Source organism: Myotis daubentonii, chromosome 5 (assembly GCF_963259705.1).
Source record: "Myotis daubentonii chromosome 5, mMyoDau2.1, whole genome shotgun sequence".
NCBI classification, from domain to species: Eukaryota; Metazoa; Chordata; class Mammalia; order Chiroptera; family Vespertilionidae; genus Myotis; species Myotis daubentonii.
In genome coordinates, this window is record NC_081844.1 from 39,353,405 (window position 1) to 39,374,666 (window position 21,262).

General features: G+C 34.4%; 1 pseudogene; it reads right to left on the reverse strand.

Annotated features, from left to right (window-relative positions):
* The window catches only part of LOC132236108 (FACT complex subunit SSRP1-like), a 56,899-nt pseudogene that overhangs the window by 33,695 nt on the left and 1,942 nt on the right, over window positions 1-21,262 (reverse strand).

Genomic DNA, 21,262 nt, shown 5'->3' on the forward strand with positions numbered 1-21,262 from the left:
AATCACTTTTGAGCATTTGTTCCTATTTTTAGGAGGGCATCAGAGATTAATAACACTGTAAATGCCTGCTTATTTTATAAAATACCAAATAACATTTTAAATGTGTGTAATCCTTTTATTATTTTTTTTCCAAAACTGTTAAACACACTATATATCTACTTCAGAAAAGTATAACTGGGATGGTGGACACTTGTAAATGAAGGTGGATAAAGAAGGTAAAGTGACCTAGTTGGATTCGCATAACTGGTGAAGCTGTAGTTAAACACTGGATAGTTTAAGATTTTTGTCTTTAAACTTAAAAAACAATATGTATTGTAGATATTTTGGAAAATGCAGAAATGTGTAAAAAGGAAAATTTAAATAAACTAAAATCCAAGGTTGATACTTGACTCATGTTAACATTTTCTTTTTTAAATAGGTTTTTTTAAAAATGTTTTTATTGATTTCAGAGAGAGAAAGGGAGAGGGAGAGAGATGGAAACATCACTGATGAGAAAGAATCATTAATCAGCTGCCCGCTTCATGCTTCCTACTGAGCCCCCAACTCAGGCATGTGCCCTGATAGGGAATTGAACCTTGACCTTCTGGTTCATGGGTAAATGCTTAACCACTGAGCAACACTGAGATAACATTTTTTTACTGTTCAGTATAGTGTTATTCTGTGCATAATAACAAAATTTGAATCAAAATATATATAGAATTTTGTATCTTAATTTTCTTGAATATTTGTATCTTGAATATTTTTGTATCTTGAATATTTTGCATGTCACTAAATATTCTTTGAAGATATGATTTATAGTAGTTATAGGATATTGCATTTAATGTATGCATTATAATTTATTCAGCTCATCTTTTTTATTGAGTTTTTAAGTTATTTTCCTATTATAAATAAAGCTGTTATGACTATCCTTATACATAAATCTTAGTGTGTATCTCTAAATTAATTCCATATGATTAATCCCCAGGCATGGAATTGCTGAACCAAGCAAGGTTCATAGACATTTTTAAGGATCTTGATTCATATTGGCAACTTATCTTTTCAAAATGTTTTAATTTATATTCCTGCCTGCAGTATATGAGAGTGTCTGCTTCACCCAAACAACACTGGGTATTATAACTTACTTTTTAGATTTTTCAAACAGAAAATAAGAAATAAAATACCATTTCAAAATGATATTTCATTTATACTTCTTAGGTTAAAAATGGAATGAAACCTTGTTTTTTATGTTGAATGACTATATATATATATATATGTATATATATATATATATATGGTTGTCCTTGACTCTTGTGTATAATCATATTGGTGTGTTTGTTTTTTATTTATTTGTAGTTCTTTATTAGTTAGGATTGTGTTCACTAGTGTACCATGTGTGTTTTAATGGTTTAAGAACTTGTTTTTCCACACCACAAGATCAGATAAATATATTTTCTTCTTGGTCTTTTACCATTTATTTTTTTCTTAAACATTAATATTATTAAACCATCTAAATGGTTTAGATGGTTAAGCCATCTTATTGCTTGGTAGAAGTAGAGGTATAATTTTATTTTTTCCTGAAAAGCTAACTACTTTATTTAATGGCTAAATCATCCTTTTCCAATTGCTTTTAAGTGCCACCCTTAACTAAATACAATATTTTAATTTTCTTCACTGAACTTGAGTTTGGTTTATTTTTTTGTGTCAGTATCACCAAACTTTATTAAATAAATAGCTTTATAACAAATTTTTATATCTTACTCTAATTCTTCTCTTATAAATCTTTTTTTTTACTCATCTTGGGCTTTCACACCATATGCTTAGGAAAAATTTAGTTAAAAAAGTATTTTTGAGATTTTGATTTCAATCCTAGACTTTTGATTTCTGTGTCCAGTGTTCTATCTTCGATGTAGTTGTATAAGGGTTGGTTATTTTTGTCTTCATAAAGTATGTTCAAAAATTTTAATTGATATAATTCCCCCCACAGCATCAGTTCAGTAAAGAGAATAAAAGAGAAACTTAGATTAAGGATCAATGTGAGATACAGGTTTGAGCCAGTATGTGTAAATTGGCTCTTCCCCCAAAAACATTTATGTCATTCAACATAGAGTGCCCAGATGGATTTCTCCTTATATTAGGACAAAACTTATTTGGTTCAAGTTGTCTAGATACAGAAAAGATGTATGTAAAGATATATATATATATATATATATATATATATATATATATATATATATCTTTATGTATGTGTATACACACACACACACACATATATGAAATTTCAAGTGGACAAGGGGGTTTATTTTCACAATTTATATCTATAGAGGTCTTTGCAAGTTTCAGAGCTTGTAGAAAGCTATAATACAGTCACCCTTCTGAACAAACTTGCATGTAAATACAGTTTATTTCACTTGAAGCCTGTCCCGTGACTGATGGAAATTGTAGTAAAACTTCCACCTGGGTTGTCAACTACGGGAAACCTTCTTATTTATTTTTATTTGTCACAGCAGGTTAAGCTCACAAAGTCCAGGTGCTACATGGCTTTAAATCTGGACACAGGCACTGGGATCGTCTGTTGAAGGTAGTTTATTTAGGATCACTAAACATGAAGGGACTTAGCGAAATGGATTTTATCCAGCTCTGTGGGTCAGGGTGTAAACTTAGTGTACAATGAGCAGAATTAGAAGAACACAAAAACAGTACCAATGGAACCAAGTTCAGATACACGTGCTATGATAATTCTGTTGGTTTTTTTTCTGAAGATGGTAGGGAGGAAGGGAGCAAAGAGGCAGAAAAGCAGCAGGTTACGCTGCTAATTTACCTAATTATTTACAACTTTGCTAAAGATGGCCATCCCTCTTAGCAATCTTTCTGGTTTTATGTGAATGAACACGACTGCTGCTACTAGCAGATAAGAAGTGTAAAATATAGCTCTTAATATTTTATTATTTTATATTTATTCATTTTTATTATTTGAATCTTCAGTCCCAAGGCTCTGATTTATATATTTATTTAGAAAATACATGGTCTTCATAATTACTTTATTGTTGTTTTGTTTTCTAATGACTTCGCCTAAAATTACATGCTAATTCTTTGGTTAACATGATAATTCACTGTACAGTAAGTGAAAATATCTAATTTATCTAATTAGCCCATCATATTTGCTATATTTTCTGTTTCCTTCCTAATGTAGCTGAAAATAAAATTATCATTCTGCCCTTGCCTACACCTCTAGCAGATGTTGTCATTCGTCCAAGTGCTTCTCCTTGTGAGTATACAACGAATTTGGCTCCAATTAATGCACAAGTAATTAAAGTTGATTTTTGTATGTTATTCTAATTTTCATCACACTATGCTTGTATTTCAATACTTTGGTATTTCATAAGCTGTCAGCTTGTGATACATTCCAGTTATAAGAGACTTTAGTTGACTCTTGTAGGATGTATATAAGTGCATGTATCAAATTGACCCATCTGGATAGCACAAAATTCCCAGACAAGCCCGTTTGAACTGAGCCACTTTTGTGGTCTGCTGTAATAGTTTATTATGTCCTGTTTTACATTCATATTTGACATTTGCTTTCTACTTCCTGTACATCAATACAGGAATTCAGGAATCTTTTTCCACAATGCCCCTTCAACTAAGTCTACACTTGCCACTTCATACTATATGGTCCCCAAATTTGAGAGTAAAAAGAGTTAAAATTCCACTATGATTAATTCACCATAAAGAAGTTATTAACTTTTTAAAAAGTATTTTGGTCCATAATACATTATTATGTTTTAAATAAACCACTTGATATTGAGGTAAAAATTTGTATAAAATTCCCCTATACTAATAAGACTTTGTAATTCAAGATGGAATTTTGTTTTAGAATTCTAATTCCAGATATCTTCGGAAAAAGTTTAAAAGTGATGCGCAAGGAAAACTCCAACAACTCTATACATGATGCAGAAGCAAAAGTAATGAGAAAATATCAATTTCATCTAACTAGATGCCACTCTAAAAATTCTGTATTTGACAACCTGTTTATTTTAAAACTAGACATTTTTTTTTCATTTTACATTATTCACTACTTCATGATAAAGTGTGAGACTGATGAATATATGAAATAATTTTTCAATGAACAAATGAATGAGTATTATCTTGGATTCTATAAAATAGTTTATCTATTGTCTAACCCTCCTTTTTCTCACTTATATTTCAATAATCAGTGGATTATAGTGGAAAGTTGAAATAATTATAGATATCTGTCTTCTTCTACTTAGCCATGTGGCCTTGACTGTGTCATTCTTCAGTTTTATTTTTCTGATAAATAGGAACAATACTATCTACTTCTTATATCTCACATGGTTAAGTCATAATATAAACATGATGAAAGCAATTTACACCTGGAAACACTAAATGGCTATAAGATAAATCTAATTTACATCTTAAATTCGTTTTTTGTTGTTCTTGTTGATATCCTTTGGTTTTTGTTTCCAGTAATGTAACTTAAACTGCAAGGGAGTTTCAATTATTTTCTGATTGGCACATGTCTAATTTTGTATTTCATAACCTTTGGGGATTTGTAATATCCTACAAGTGCTTTGCAGTATGTATAACTAGAATGGTACTGAAGGCATTTAACTTTGAAAATGTTGGTGTTGTTTTATGATACTTCCTTGGGCGTGGGAGAGAGAGTATGTAACTGAGAGAATGTAACTAACCGAAGTGTTTTGTGATTTAGAAGTAACGCTCCAGACTTTTTCTATCCTCCCTGACCCCCACCTCATTCCCACCCCCAACACTTTTGTGGACAGAACAGAAAGTCACATTGACCACTCACTTTGTTAAATCGTCTATCATTTCCCTGGCAAGTTAAATTGGCCGATGTATACGATGAATTGGAGCTGAGGCCGTCACTTCTCTTTGAAGCCCCAGGCATTTGTTGCCAAATAAACTGACTGAATTAGTGAGTCCCCATGTAATTTATGATTTTTCATTTACTTGACTTATTTCCATGATGATTGGAGATTAGTCCATTTTAAGGAAGACAAGAGAAATTGGGTTTAAGAAACATTAAAACTAGACCAAAAAAGCATACCAAGATCAAGTAGTTCAAAGTTATGGTGACAGATTGTCCTTAACTCATGCCCCACTTAAGAAAGAGAAAAACACTTTTTTGGGGAGCTAAAATGTGTGCTTGCAGAATTTTTATTTTTATTTTATGCATAGAGGGATTAACGTCTTGAGTTCCATATACACTTAAAGTCACAAACCCTTGGTTATACGGGGTTTACAGTTTAAAATGTGAAAAACTCCTAGCATTTATAGTTGGAGCTACGCCTGCTCAGGGATTAAGGTTTGAAGGCCGCAGTGATGTCACTGGATTAGCGTTAGGAAGATACATTTTGGTTAAGACTGAAACCAATGCCAAGTACATGACTCCAAAATTTATGATTGAACTCTAGACTGCCTACAGATTCATGAATCCCAAATTTATGATTGAACTCACGACTTTCCATCTACAGATTTAAGTGCATGCGCTAATAAATAAAGACTCCTCAACCTCCAAGTAGGTTCAGTGGCCGTCAATGTGCAGTTACCATTTAAAATACTGATCCAAGCATAGCCAATGCAATGACATTGTGTCCTGGCTGTGTGTGGGTTAGGGTACTGTACCACTTCAGAGACCATTTAAAATATTAATGTCTATAAAATTATATAAATTCGAATTTGAGTACATCCATTTTATTATAGGCCATTTCATTTGTTAACATTTTGTTAGAATTTACTTTCTTAACTTTTCTCTCTTTTTGTTGTAAGTCTCAAGAAATAGTAACAAGACTGTTCCCTTTGGGAGGAAATTCCAAATTCAAATGCAGATATTCCTTGACTTTTACTCAAAGATTATGTTTCCTTGATTTTTTTAATCTTAAAATTTTGAGTCCAGTGTTGGGATAATGCCAGATATCTGGACGAGAAGATCAGTCATCCAGATGTTTCATCTCTGTAGTAACAAATAGCTCTACACTGGCCTTCAAGGCCCTTCATCACTTTGATCCAGCTTACATTTTTCTTTATGCTCCAATTTTCCCCAAGTAATAATCTGTAGCTCAGCAAATCTGGGAAATTTATTCTCATGCCTCCTCCATTCTTTAGTTTAATTTTCTTTGCTCCAGGTTGCCTGCATTTAATTTTGTCTACCAGCACACATGGCTTCCTCCCTTGTTCTCTGACCATTGTACATTGAGATATTTGTCACATACCTTGTTCCATGATGACTGTGTGTTTATTATAGACCTCTGTTGGAGGCTATGGGCTACCATGCCTTCTATAATCTTGTATTTTTCCCTATATCTAGCATATAGAAAATGTTCAATAAGTATTTATAACATTGTCCATTTAACAAATAATAAACAAAAAATTGGTTGATCAATACGTTGTTTTACCTATTTATTTTTTCTTATGGTAAACAATTTCAGGTCTCATCGATTCCTTCTCTAGTGCATCTTTAAAATTTAATAGGCAAACTAATATCTATATTTAGGGTATATAATATAAACAAATGCAAATTTGAAAAGTGGGAGGCAACAGATATAATTCAAGTGTTTGTTTTTTTATTTTTTAAAATATATTTATTTATTGATTTCAGAGAGGAAGGAAGAAGGAGAGAGAGATAGAAACATCAATGATAAAAGAGAATCATTGATTGGCTGCCTCCTGCACACCCCCTATTGGGGATCGAGCCTGCAACCCAGGCATGTGCCCTTGGCTGGAATCGAACCTGGGACCCTTTAGTCTGCAGGCCGACACTCTATCCACTGAGCCAAACCAGCTAGGGCAATTCAAGGGTTTTAATTTAATGAAGTTGCAGATAGCCATTTTTATTAATTTATAAAATTGTAAAATGAGAAAGAAGTGGTTGCTGAACTCTTTAATAATTTCCAAAGTTAGAGATTTAAAAAAAATATTGAGACAACCAAAGGGCTTGGGTGTCATAACTGAGTAAAAGTATAATATAGAAGCATTGGTTTAGGATGGGCTTCTTTCTTGTCTTCAAAAATTTTGTTTTTAAAAGGAAATGTTAGAACATTTTAAAACTATTTCCCAGCTGACACAGATTTGTCTTAATCCATATAATATTGTGCCCCAAATGACCATCTAGCTTCCCAAAATATATTTTCCATTTTCAATACTATTTTCCCCTCTCTCTGCTGCTTTTCCTGGCCAGAAGCAAGTAAGTATTGGACCTTACATTTCTGATGAGAAGTGATATTACAGCAACTTCTCACACAATGAGGAGCCTCCCACTTCTTCAATACATTGCATTTCTCTTCTCCAGGTCAGCACTCTTTACCCTTGGAGGGTCTTCATTCCCTAATGGCCTTCCCAAGCCAACCACCCAAGCTCACTTTTACTTGTTAAAGAGACCATGTGTGTCTCATTTTTCTAGTCATGGAAACAGATCACCAGTGAGTTCTTTTGCTTGGGAGTGAAGAGGCATGATGGGTTACTTCTAGCTACAACCCTCGAGTAAGTTATTTAATCTCTTAGTATTTATCACATACGTTAAACATTCTAAAATTAAAAGGTTCATTTCACAATTTAAAAATTTAATCTAATATTGTATTTTCGTAGTTTTTTCTCCCAGAGTTGCTTTTTGTAAAGGGAGAAAAGTAAGCTAAGTCTAGAGTGAGGGCTATTTCATTACACTTTTCTACCAAGTAATAAACCATGGAAACTTTTAAAGGCACATTTTATTTAAAATTTTTTAGTTATAATTTATTTGTGTAATAGTAGTTTAAGTGTTGCATTCAATGTCATTAGTTCATCTCTCTACTTTGTAATATGGGTCTCTATATACTGTGTTCAGCCACAGTATGTTTTGTATATTCAAAGCGCCTGTTTACAGGGCCACTTGTTTTACAGTCTTCATTGCATCTATTTATTTATTCTAGTGACTGTCATAACCTTCTATTTTGAGGGCACGTTAGAGGCTAATGTGCACTTTGCAATGTCTGCCCTTTGATGTCTATTTACTTTTGTGTGATTTGGTTCCAGTCTCTTACGTAGAAAACGTTTGCCTATAGTTTTAGTTCCCCCAGGCTGTATCCATTTTAATTTTTAATATAGCGAGTGCTGATCTTATCTCTTTATTTTCTGGTTCTCACTGCTTGATAACTAATGTAGGTCATCTCTCATGTCCCTGAGAGAGAGATAACTAATTCTTTGATGTATAATTACTGGTACTACCTCCCCCTCCTTCCCTCTTTTTTACTTAATCTCTCCTCTTCTTTCTTTTTCTCTTCCTTTTCCTTCACCTATTTCTTCTCTTATACCTCCTCTTCCTTTAGTTATATGTGTGTTGTGTGTGGGAATTTTTGTTGTTGTTGTTGTTTAAACAGTACAAAGTATTTCATTTTCATTTTCTTACTTAATTCTTATATTTTAATCCCACTTCGGATCATGTTATCTTTAAGGTCCCATTTGTAAGAAGTCTTATTATAAATCCCTAATGTCATAATGTCTGTTTTTGATAGTATCTCCTATTTATAATTTATAGGTTCTTCAAAATTCTTTTGCAATATTTGCAGCAAATATGATCTCTGATGATTTCTTAGTTGCTGGTGTGCTCATTTTATAACTGTTTTAGATCTCATTTCGCCATATTATTGCCAGTAACACTTTGGGATCACAAACTTTGTAGCACATTATGTTTGGGTAGGACTTGAGGGAGAGACATAGATTTCCCACATGGCATTTCCTCTTGATTCTTAACTGGATTTCAGGTTCCATTTTAAGTACTAAGGACATTTTAAGGAAATTGATCAGGCTCAATGGATTCTTTTTTAATTCTTACTTAGATATAAATTATTAAACATGTAATATTTTCACTGCAGAGAGACTCTAGAGTTTTCCATCCAAGGTTCGTGTTTTGCTAATGTTGCTGGGGTTTACCATGTAATTTGAAGATACCCAGATTGTCAACATTAACTAATTTACTGTGAATTAATGTTTCTCAATTTGTGGAGATACAACACTTAGGAAACATTCACCAAAATTACTGGGGAGCTTGATCGACATTTAATGGACAAGACTGTTTCATGCTAAAAGTTCTGTAATACATGGGCCAATCCTGAAAATAATTAATTATTCTGAACAAAATGTCAGGAGGGTCTTCTTTAAACACTGAAGAGTCTTGTTCCAGTTTTGCTGGAATGTAGATACATTAGAGACCTGAAAGAAGGGCTGTAATATATCAGTTACTGATTTATCAAACAAATGAATTTAGGGGGGATAACCAGAAACTAGTTTTACTTATTTATTTTCTGCCATGGTGTTTCACAACTTACTTTTCCCCACAACTGAAATGACTCTCAGGCCTGATTCCTTAACTTATATACAGTCTTCAAAAATAGAAAGACTGGTCTAGTCAAGGGCAATATCAAAATTCTAAGCTTTTACCCAATTTAAATTTTTCCTTTCCAGCAGCTCATGTCTGACACAAGTTGGGAAGACTGTGGTGGGGGACGTGAACACAATTAATTTGTTCTCTTTCACACCACTTCCTTCCCCACTTGCTGACTGCTCTTTGTATAGATATGATCGGGTATAGGTGCCCATGTTGCTTAGAGAACATCTAGAACTGACTTTCTTAGGGTATCCCCATTGGGAATCATGCCTAAAGCCTTCTTTCTTCCTATCTGTGAGTCTCCATTCTGCATCTTGGTTTCCTGTGGTCCATCCATTTATTAGATCAAGTTGGTCTTCCAAAGTGATCTTTTTGAGTGGAATAATTTTTAATGCATCCCAGGCTAGTTTATTATTGCAAGAGTCACATCTGGTCCATAAATACCTTTGTTCTACTGCAGTTCGAAGGTAATTACTTCCCACTGCAATCCTTTCTCTGGTGCTGCCAATTTCAGCCAGGCTTTCACCGTCATATTTCTTCTGGTGAGAGTCCTACATTACTCAAGACCAGAGTGAGTGTCTTAAGGTCCCCTCTTCCACTCAGCTTTGCTCCTGAGAAGCTTAGAATACTGACACCCTTCTCCAACACACTTTACACTCTCAAAATTTTCAGTCTTAAATTTTATGCTCTGAAATTGAATAATGGGCAAAGGCTACAAAAAACTAATGTACTTCTTTGCGAGTGTGGCTTATGTGGTCTCATACTTTGCTTTAGGATTGGTGGTAGTTGCCCCCCCACACACACACTTATTCTCAGATTTGGGGGTTTTGTCAAAAACAGACTGAAAGTGTCCCATTTAACAGCCTGTTTATTATTAATTATCAGTTTGTCATGCAGTTTATCATCAAGTTTATGCAAGGAACTCGGTGATCAACGTCTACATGAGAAATAGCATGTTGGTAATAGGTAGTAGTATTTACTCACATGATAGCGTATGTATGGTTTGACTTCAGGAATGCTAGCCAAAGTCAAAATGGCTTATATATATATGTTTCCTTTGATAAATGATTCTCCCTTTTTATAGTTCAGCCAGATTATTAAGGGTTGGAAGTTCTAGGCATGAGTCAATAGAACTCCTTCCCTAGGTTTGTGCTAGTTTTGTCATGTTAGGCCAGCAGAACCAGACTCAAAACCCTCCAATGAGTTAAACCCCAACAGCTGGATTTCAGAGACGAGCTGTAGAGAGACCAGCTGTACATGCCAGCACAAGGCATGAGATGCAGGATGGTCCCTTCAGTAATAGGAACATGAGGATCTCTGCTGAACACAGCAGAACACCAGGAGCATGGGCAGAGACTCAGATAAATAGGTAGTAGGTAATATGGATGCCCAATATTCATAAAGTCATGGGTGCTCTCTTAATCCAGTTTTGCTAGAAAATAGAGCCTGATTAGTCACCTCAGACTGACATAACAAAACAACATATATACTAATCCAGAAATGTATCATTTTGTATGATTTGATCTGCCTTCCATGATGATCTGCCTTGAACATGAATTATATTTTCCTTTTGTAATTGCAATTATATTTTCCTTTCCATTGAAGTGCAGTGTCATAGTGTAGAGAATCAATGGATTATTCAAGGCCCAGTACAACGCATAGTACTTGAGGTACAGATTAAGAAATCAATAAACACTTATTGAATAAATTAATGATTTAACTTGTAATTATATATATACTAGAGGCCCGGGGCACAAAAATTTGTGCACCAGCAGGGAGAGGGGAGGCTGTTCCTCAGCCCCACTCACAGTCTGGGACCCCTCGGGAGATAACCACCTGCTGGCTTAGGCCCACTCCCCAGGTGGCAGATGGCACGCCTGGATCCCTAGGTGCCTGCCCCTCCTCCCTGGGTTGCGCACAGGGCAGGGCCGTTTGGGGGGTTGTGGCGCATCCCCGTCTCGCTCAGTGCAGGGCCAATGGAGGGTTGGGGCTCCGTCCCAGGTCGCACACGGGATGCCTGGGCGGGCCAGTGGATCGCTGCTGTCCCACCTGGCCCCAGGTCGCAGATAGTAGGCCTGGATTGCAGCAGGGCAGGCGGAATGGCGCTGTCCCGCCCTGCCTGCAGTATGCAAATTAGCCGTCATCTTTGTTGGCGGTTAATTTGCATATTGTGATGATTAGCCAATGGGAGGCGTAGTGAAGGTATGGTCAATTACCATGTTTGTCTGTTATTTTTTATATATATATATATATATATATATATATATATATATATGTAATTAAATTTATTGGGGTGATAGGTCAACATGAACATATAGATTTCAGATGTGGGTTTCTATGTTACAAGATCTGTATAGTCCACACGTGTGCCCATCACCCAAAGCCAGATCTCTTCCTGACACCATATTGTAATTATATTTTTGAGAACTTTTCTCTCTGTTACCTTTTTCCTTTTGGTGAATCTAACAGTGTAGTCCTGAAACTTTCAGTGTCTGCAGAATTCTTTTTGACTGGCCTTAATAGAGCTACTTTTCCCTAAGCAGCTGATTAGGAATCTCATAAATCTATGAATGGCCTCTAGATTTCTGTAGTTCCTAGGTCAGGGGTGGGCAACCCCTGGCACACGTGCCAAACATGGCATGCAAGTAACTTTTGCTGGCACGCGAAACCCTCTCTTATAATCTTCCATTTACAATTTTTTCTTAATATCGACTTTTTTATTTTTCAGATAAATTCAGTGTAGGTGCATCTTAAATAAATAAATAATTTTACATAACATGTATACATTAAAAAAATAAATGTATTTTTTATCATCATATACTGTGTTTTTGTTGCTAGAATGAATTTTATTATTTCTTCAAGGTTCTTCACATACATACGCCTTAAGAGATATCAAGTAGGCATAACATGTTCTCAAAAAATTAGGGTTGGCACGCAGAAGAATTTTGAGTCAGAGATTTTGCTGGTTTTGGCTCGCACTCACAAAAAGGTTGCCCACCCTTATTCTGGGTCCTTGGAATTTTTGTTTCTCATTTAGATTTATTCTTCATATAAAGAAAGAGAAGAGAGAGAGGAAGAAAGAGAGACTACTTTTCAAACATTTAATAAGGAAAAGATCCTCAACCTCATTCCACACTCCAGAGTGCTTGGTATATACTAGTAACCTTATAGACTTTTCTAGGTGTAGCTATACATGCACATACACAAATATAATAGTTACAATAATGGAATAATATTATGCCAATTATATGGTAATAATTTAGTATTATGTAATGAACTTGTACCATATTAGTGCATCCATGGCTATCGAATCAATGCATGAACATGGATTACCTTTTTAAAATAGTACATAGTCCATATAAAAGAAAGTATCATTTTCTCTGTTTCTTACTACACCTTTACCCAAGTTCAAACTCGAGGTCACAACTAATAATAATTTCCGATTTTAGTCTAGATATCTTTAAACTTGTGAAAAACCTTATTATACCTCTGATTCCTGGTTAGTTTTAGTTAATATTTGTTTACTCTCCTCTATGAAAGTATTAGGAATTAACACATACCAAATATCTTTTCTTTCTATTGACCTTTAAATTTTGTTGTTTTTCATTCTTTAAGTTGCTTTCTTTATGTTATTAAAATATGCACTACATTTTCTGTTTCTTTATTACTTTTAGTCAGTAGTCATACCTGATAACAAATTTTAGTCAGTGATGGACTGCATATACAAGGGTGGTCTCATTATAATCTTAAAATGGAGCTGGAAATTTCTATCACCTAGTGACGTCATAGTGCAATGTCATAGTGCAAAGCATTATGTATTTGTTATGAGTCTGGTGTAAGCAAACCTACTGCATGGTCAGGTATATGAAATATGCAGATACACTTGTGTGCAGTACATAATATTTGATAATGATAATAAATGTTATTGGTTTATGTATTTACTAAACCATAGTTTTACTATAATTTTAAGTGTACTCTTTCTACTTATTAAAAAAAATGCTTGCTGTAAAACAGTATGCTGTGTTATGCCGGCAGCAGCCTGATACATCTCATGTTTACTGCATCATTTGATTGCATCATTTTCTCTTGCTTGATTTAATTTTGTGTTGTTTTGCACAGTAACATGCTGTACAGGCATGCAGCCTGGGAGCATTAGACTATAGCATATAGCCTGCATGGGTAGTGGGCAATACCATCTAGGTTTGTATCAGTGTACTCTGTGATACACACACAATGAGAAAATTGCCTAATGATGTATTCTCGTCATTAAGCAGTACATGACTGCATTGCATCATTTCAAAGGATATTAAAACACATTCACTCACTCTCCCCTTATCCTTCCCCCTTCTACTTATCGTTTTTGTTGTTATATTATAATTGTTGGGATTATAATATTCAATTATATTCTGTGATCCTAATTAGATTTTTGTACCTTTGTGTAAGTTAAAGCATAAAATTAAAATCTTCCAAATGATACTAAATTGATATAGAAGGAAATGTGTTTCTACTGAAACTTTGTGTATTCATGGAGAATTTCTAAGGCCAAGGCTAATAAATCTTTCTATTTCAAAATGTCTTCTTCTTGTCTTCTCAATCTTTCTCAGTTGGCACAGTATCTTGAAGCTTACATCACCCTTTCTTTAAATATAATACAAGTTAATTTTTAAATGAATAGATTTTACTTTTTTAACATAATTTTTAGGTTTATAGAAAATTGAGTAGATAGTACAGAAAGAGCCTATTTGCCGTTTGGGTTAGTATTATCAAACTGTTCATATAGATCATATGATTATCTACCTGGATTCAGAGAAGGCATTTAACAAAAAAAACATTCACTTTTATTTTAAACACTCAGCAATATAGGAATTATTTTAATTAATTATCCTTTCTTTCTTACTTTTATTATATATGTAGATATCTATATGAATATCTATCTATCATCTGTCTATCTATCTGTCTATCTATCTATCTATCTATCTATCTATCTATCTATCTATCTATCTCTAAAAGCCAGTGCCATACTTAATAGGGAGATACTGTAGGTATTTTCACTAAAGTCAAGGACAGGAATGAATGCCCACTATCACCACTGTAATTTAACATTGTCTGAAAGAGATTAACCTATAGATTAGGCAAGAGAGGAAACTGAGGTATAAAATATTGGAACGGAAGTGATAAAACTACAACTATTTGCAGTTGACATAATGTTATTTGTGGGAAAACCTCAGACACTAAGGAAGAAAACAGAACGCTACAAGTGTAAGATAATACAGTAATATGGTAAAATATAAAATTAGTATATATAAATAGAATTTACTTAAACATAAAACCACTATTTCAAAAATACAATAGAAGACTCCATTTTTAATATCAGTATAAAGCATAAAGCCATAGGCCTAAACTTAGCATTAAATGTGTAACATTTGTATGAAAAATACTTTAGACTGCCCTGAAATACAGAAATGAATAGAAATTTAAACTTAAATTAATAGAAAAACATATCATAGTCTCAGATAGCAAGATTTAATACTGATGGTGCCTATTTTTCCTAAGTTTGTTTGTTTTAATTTAATGCCATTTTGTTTTACTTTTTAAATATATTTTTATTGATTTCAGAGAGGAAGAGAGAGGGAGAGAGAGAGAGAGATAGAAACATCAATGATGAGAGAGAATCATTGATTGGCTGCCTCCTGCACTCTTTCTATGAGGGATCAACCCAGGCATGTGCCCTAATAAGGAATCAAACTGTGATTTCTGGGTATCTAATGAACAAAATAAACCAACAGACTTACAGATACAGAAAACAGACTGACTGCTGTTAGAGGGGAGAGGGTTTGGGAGGCTGGGTGAAAAAGGTGACGGTATTAAGCAAACCCCCCCCCAACCCCCCCCCCCCAAACTCATAGAGACAAACAATATATGATTACTAGAGGAGGAGGTAGAAGATGATAAAGAGGGGATAAGTAATGATAGAAGGAAAATTTGGATGGTGAACACACAATACAATATGTATAGCTAGCTAATCTCACTCTGAAAAAAGAACAATGAGGGAAACTCATCCTAAGAATTATGAAGTATATGATAAACCTCAAAAGAGAATATAGTTTGGTACTTTGGTACTCAGACACATAAAACAGACTTATAAATAAACAAAAATGTATTCAGGAATTTAATATATGATAAAGGTATCATGAGAAAAAAAATGAGTAAAGATGAAGTTTCTTATTTTTATGTGCTTGAAAGTACCAGTCTTAATTTTCATGGCTATTGGATTTTGTATTATGTTTAGAAAAACCTTGTCCAATCTGAAGTTATTAAGTAAAAATTAACCCATGGTTTCTGTTCATTAAAAAACATGAACTTTTGAACAATGCTATTAGAACAATTAGCTCGCCATCTGGAGTAAATTAATGTTGCACATCTTGCACCAGGACAAATTCCAAATGGATCAAAGATTGAATTTTTGAAAATAAAACCATACAAATACTATAAGAGAACACCATTGAATTATTCTATATCCTTGCAATTGGGAAGCCCTTTTGATTATAATGCAAATCCAGTAGTCATTAAAGGCAAGAATGACATTTTTGACTAGATAAAAATCAAGAGCTTCTGCTTCGAATGAAAAATACACCATACACAAACTCAAAAGATAAACGAAAAATTATTGATGGTTGGCGGAGGTGGGGATGTAACTCATATAATCAACAAAGGCTAATTCCCTAATATATAGATAGCTCTCAGAAATTGAGGAAAAAACAGACTAACAACCCCAAAGTAACAAAGTTGAGATTGTTAACAGATAAATACATAAATGCCTCCTCAAACGTAGGAAAAGAAGCAACACCTCAATGCTAATATGAGAAATGCATGGTTAACCTACAGGAAGATACCATTTTTTTTACGTTTTTATTGGCAAAAATCCAAAAGGCTGACAAATTCTTCCAGCAAAACTGTGGGAAAACCAATACTCTTGTATGTTGTTTTTCAGATTCAAAAATGGAACAACTCTGAAGGAAGGAAGTTTGGTATTTTTTTACTGGAATTCATCTAACCTTTCTTAGCAATCTCACTACTAAGATATAATCCTATAGACACATATGGACATTTAAGAAACTATAATATATACAATATTACTATATATAATATTAATTGTAGTATTGTTTCTAACACTACAAGTTTGGAAACTGCTTAAGTCTTCAACAATAAAGGACTGGTTACATAAATTCTGTTGTACATACACGCACAGTCGTAGGAAGCTATCAAAAAGTGTGACATGACAAAGATTTGGGTGCCAAAATGGTGAGGTCTCCAACACTTTTTTGTTATGTGATAAAAAGATTTAATAGAATAATATTTAGAGTAAGCTATCTTTTGTGTAAGAAACTTGGAAGTAAACATGTATTCATATTTGTTTCTATATTTATAAAAAATATTAGAATATACACAAAAATGAATAAAATTGCCATTTGTAAGGGACAGGATGGGGAAAGAGGAAGGAGTCTTTTTGTAGATTATATATTTTTATATTTTGATTTTTGAACCATGTAAGCATGCCTCTTCAAAGATAAAATTATATATGTACTATATGCAATTTAAAAATTGTAGATTTGAATTGCTTTTCCTGGAAATCTGAATATCAGAATAAGTTGCTCCATTGTCTCCTAGAATCTGACTCGTAAAAATCTAATGCAGTCAAATTCTTTTCCTTTGTACCTTCATAATCTCTCTCTCTCTCTCTCTCTCTCTCTCTCTCTCTCTCTCTCTCTCTCATTGTAGACTTTTTCTCTTTATTTTTTTAATGTTTTAATGGATTTTTAGAGAGAGAGAGAGAGGAAGGGAGAGGGATAGAGAGATAGAAACATCAATGAGAGAAACATCATTGATTGGCTGTCTCCTTCATGAGCCCTGCTGGGAATCAAGCCCACAACCTGGGCATGTACCCTGATCAGGAATTGAACCAGTGAACTCTTGGTTCATGGGTTGATGCTCAACCACTGAGCCACACTGGTGGGCTCTTTATTTTTGAAATTACAAATTTTCATCAGGATGGATGGTTCAGTATTTTGTAACCTGTCTCAAAATGAATATGAGTGAATGTTTTTAAAGCTTGATTTTTTTAAAGTTATATTTATTTGATTAGCTTTCCTCTTCACATTCTGGAAAATTCCCATTTTTTTAATCACCTTTTTCACCAAGACATGATTCTGATATGTAAATACAGCTTAAATATGTGAATGATTCCCAAATGGACTATACAGTGCTCAGAGAAAAATTCAGAGATCTAACCAATGGGGATTGTATCCAAATTATTGAATTTCTAGCCAAGATATATGTTATTTTAAACTCCACACTCCCTACTATTTATCACATCCTCCTCAAAAACCAAGGATCTCTTTCATTAAAAGACATAAAAATGTCGGACAATGTCCAAAAAATAGCTCTGTTGCCTTCCTTTTGACTGGCTTTCTCAAAAATGCATGAACTAAGAATGGTATAAGACAAATGCTTTCTCGTGCTTCACCTACAAAAGTTCAGTACATTTATCAAATATAGGGAAAGATCTCTAAATCAGAATCTAAATAAGCAAACACAGTTATAAATGATCTATGATGGAACAGCTCTTTTCTTGCATTTCCGAGGCCAGAGTAAAAGTGGGCATATGGCATTCTAACACTCCACGGCCTTTGGGATAGTTATTGTAATTTCTGTTAAGCTTATTGAACAAATTTTCTATTAATAGATCATTGATAGTTTTACTAGGTTTATTTAAAATTCTAATTTTATTAGTATCATTCTTTTAATTGTATGATTATATGAGGTTCTTTCAGGCTGACTTACTACTCTTTAAATGAACAATCAGTAGATCAACTTATGTTGTATGTGACATGAATCAATGCACTACACAGTGCAGTGAAATGGACTGTATTAATTACTTATTGCATTCTCTCCCTTCCTGGCATATGAAGGAGCTCAGAATTATGCATTTTCATTTGAAGGGATCTGATCCCAGATTCATTTTTTTCTATTCAGTTGAATGGAAGCTAGTTTAGCATGCAGTAGCATTCATCTCTATCAATTAACTGTTTTTTTTCATCAGTGTATATAAAGGGAAATGTATTTATACTGCGTGATTTTATTATAACTCTGAGGCTACTTTTTCATACTTACAATTTTGTATGAATTTATTTTGTGCCTTAGAAAGTGAAGAAGTTTGTTGAATTAAAATCATACTTTTTTTTTCTTTTTTTTTTTTTTTACTCTGGAATTAGTCATCACACTGAAACCTCATTCTAACTGTCTCTCTGGATCTCACTGTATACTTTCCCCACCCCAACCCCTAACCCTGTCCTATCCAGCTCACTCCCCTGTTCTCCCTCCAAGTGACTGCATGTGAACTGATGCTGTGCATTTTCTTTCACTATGTCCTCTGCTTGGAACACGTTTCTTTTCTCTTCATTCTTCTATCTTACCCCTCCTGCAAAGCTTAGTTTAATCTCCCCATGGCCTTCAAGGCCTCCTTCAACCTCCTCTCTGTTTTTACTTTGAATGACATTGCCATTTAGCAAAAGCTTTTACCATCAGGGCTTGTAAAACTTTTCCACTAAGCTCTCCCTTTTATCAGAGAGGAATGAATACTATTCCAAGGGTGGGTGGAGTGGGGGTGTTTTATATGTGCCTTAAAATTACGTTTGTTTAAAATAATGTTTTAAATTTATTCCCGTCAGAATTGAATTAGGGGTGGGCCATCTGGGCCACTTTCTGGGAAACACAGCTCTAAGGCATGTTAAACATCCATAGAAGGAGTCAGAAGTAGGGTCCTCAATAACTTTTCTCTTAACACATAGCTTCTTACATAATGGGTGAGATATAAATTAGTAATCCTTCCCCTGAATTAGAGAGGGCTCTTGATTTGAGAAAAAAGAAAGAAGGAAGGAAGGAAAGAAGGAAGGGGCATTTTACATGCAGTTTCTCATATAATCCTTGTAACACTTCTTTTTTTTAAATTATTGATTTTAGAGAGAGAGGAAGGGAGAGGGAGAAAGAGAGAAATATCACATCGATTGATCCATCAGCTGCCTCCTGCAGGCCTCCTACTGGGGATTGAGCCCACAACCCCAGGCATGTGCCTTGACCGAGAATCCAACTGGCAACCTCCGGATCCATGGGACACTGCTCAACCTACTGAGCCACACTGGCCAGGACAACACTTCTTTAAATGAAGTACACTTAAATCCTTCAATAGATTCTAATCATGCTTAGGTTCAAGACTAAAATCCTTATTGTGGCTGACCAGTCCTCTGAAATCCACTGTCTGTCAAAATCCTGGGCCTCCTCTTCTGCCCTGGCTCCTCCAGACTTCTGTTCCTTTCTTGATGACACTGGCCACCACTAACTACATGCGACATGGCACTTTGGTCTCCATTAAAAGACCAATCCCTCAGAAAGATCTTTGAGGTTTAGTTTTGTTTGTTGCACTCTTCTATCTCCCTTTCGGAATATTTTCTACAACTTGACTACTTGCTTTTTGTTTAAAGAGGGATGAAAACAAACTGTACTAAACACTAGAGCTTGTACATAACTGCATCCCTAGAGCTTGGCATATGGTAGACACTCAAATATTATTGAACAAATTAGGTCACATTCTGATACCTATTTTAAGAATGAGGTACTTGGAGCTTATATGGGTTAAGTAAGTAACCCAAGGTCACACAGCTAATGAGCAGAATCAGGAGCCAGCTCTTTCTGACTCCATGGACTAAAGATTTAATTACCACACTATATAAATTTAAAATGACCAATTCTTACTGCCAGCTCACCTATTGCCCATCTCATTGGATGCCTTATAATAATTTCTTCCATTTCTGTCAAATTATACTGATAAGTGTTTTCTAGGTCACATTTCCCCAGCTGAAATGTTGCCTTCTCTCTTCAAGGAGATAGACATGTTAGTTGTTATTGTTTTAAAATATTTGTTTCTAGTTACATATTATTGAAATGGGTGCCTTGGACATTTTAGTTATTCAGCAAAGATTTTACTGAATGATGTATAGGAAGTGTGCAGGGAGACAAAATTATAAAGTTACAGAATGGAAAAATAATTATTTTAACTACTTAAAAACATGTATTAGTCATTGGTATGTATATATTAGGATTATGAAAGATAGGTGAACTCTTTGCTCTTCTTCATGAGTAAAAGGATGATAGCAATGAGGGAGGTTTAATTTATTTAGTTTAACAAAAAGGCCATGGTGAAATATACTTGCCTTCCCATGAGTGAAGAAAGCACCATTATTGACTGCAGGCACTTTGAAAAATAGGGAAGTAACAAGATTATTTTTGGTTTTCATCCACTTTCCTTTTTGATATCCTTTCTTATTCTACTGATTTACGCTGTAGAAATGCTATTCTGTGTCCATTTCCACAGGTGTTAGCTGGTAATAGTTAAACAAGGTAAAACATATGTTGGGGTCATTTGAATTTTGAAGGGAGTCTTACAATTCTCAAAGCAATATTGCCTCGCGTTAGCGAGATAAATTTGTAAGGCCTCCAGAGACCAAATTTATTTCTCATTCTTGATTTCTCTGGGCTCCTCAGGGCTATTCATATAGGCACTGCATTATTTACAGTAAATGGATGTGGAGATTAGAAAATAATACTAAATGAAGGCATTTTCTCACTTTTATTACTTTTTTTCTTGTCCCTGTTTTTCCTGAGGAACAATGGGCCTGTGCTAGCCACCCTCTAGGAGGTCCAAGAGTGAGACAGCAGCATATAACACTAGTTAACATCTTTCAACTCACATGCTGGTTTTCTCCAGTTTTGGAAGATGTTCTTGTAATTGTCTTTGATTTTTTATTTTCTCTTCTGGAACTTTTGTTGCATAAG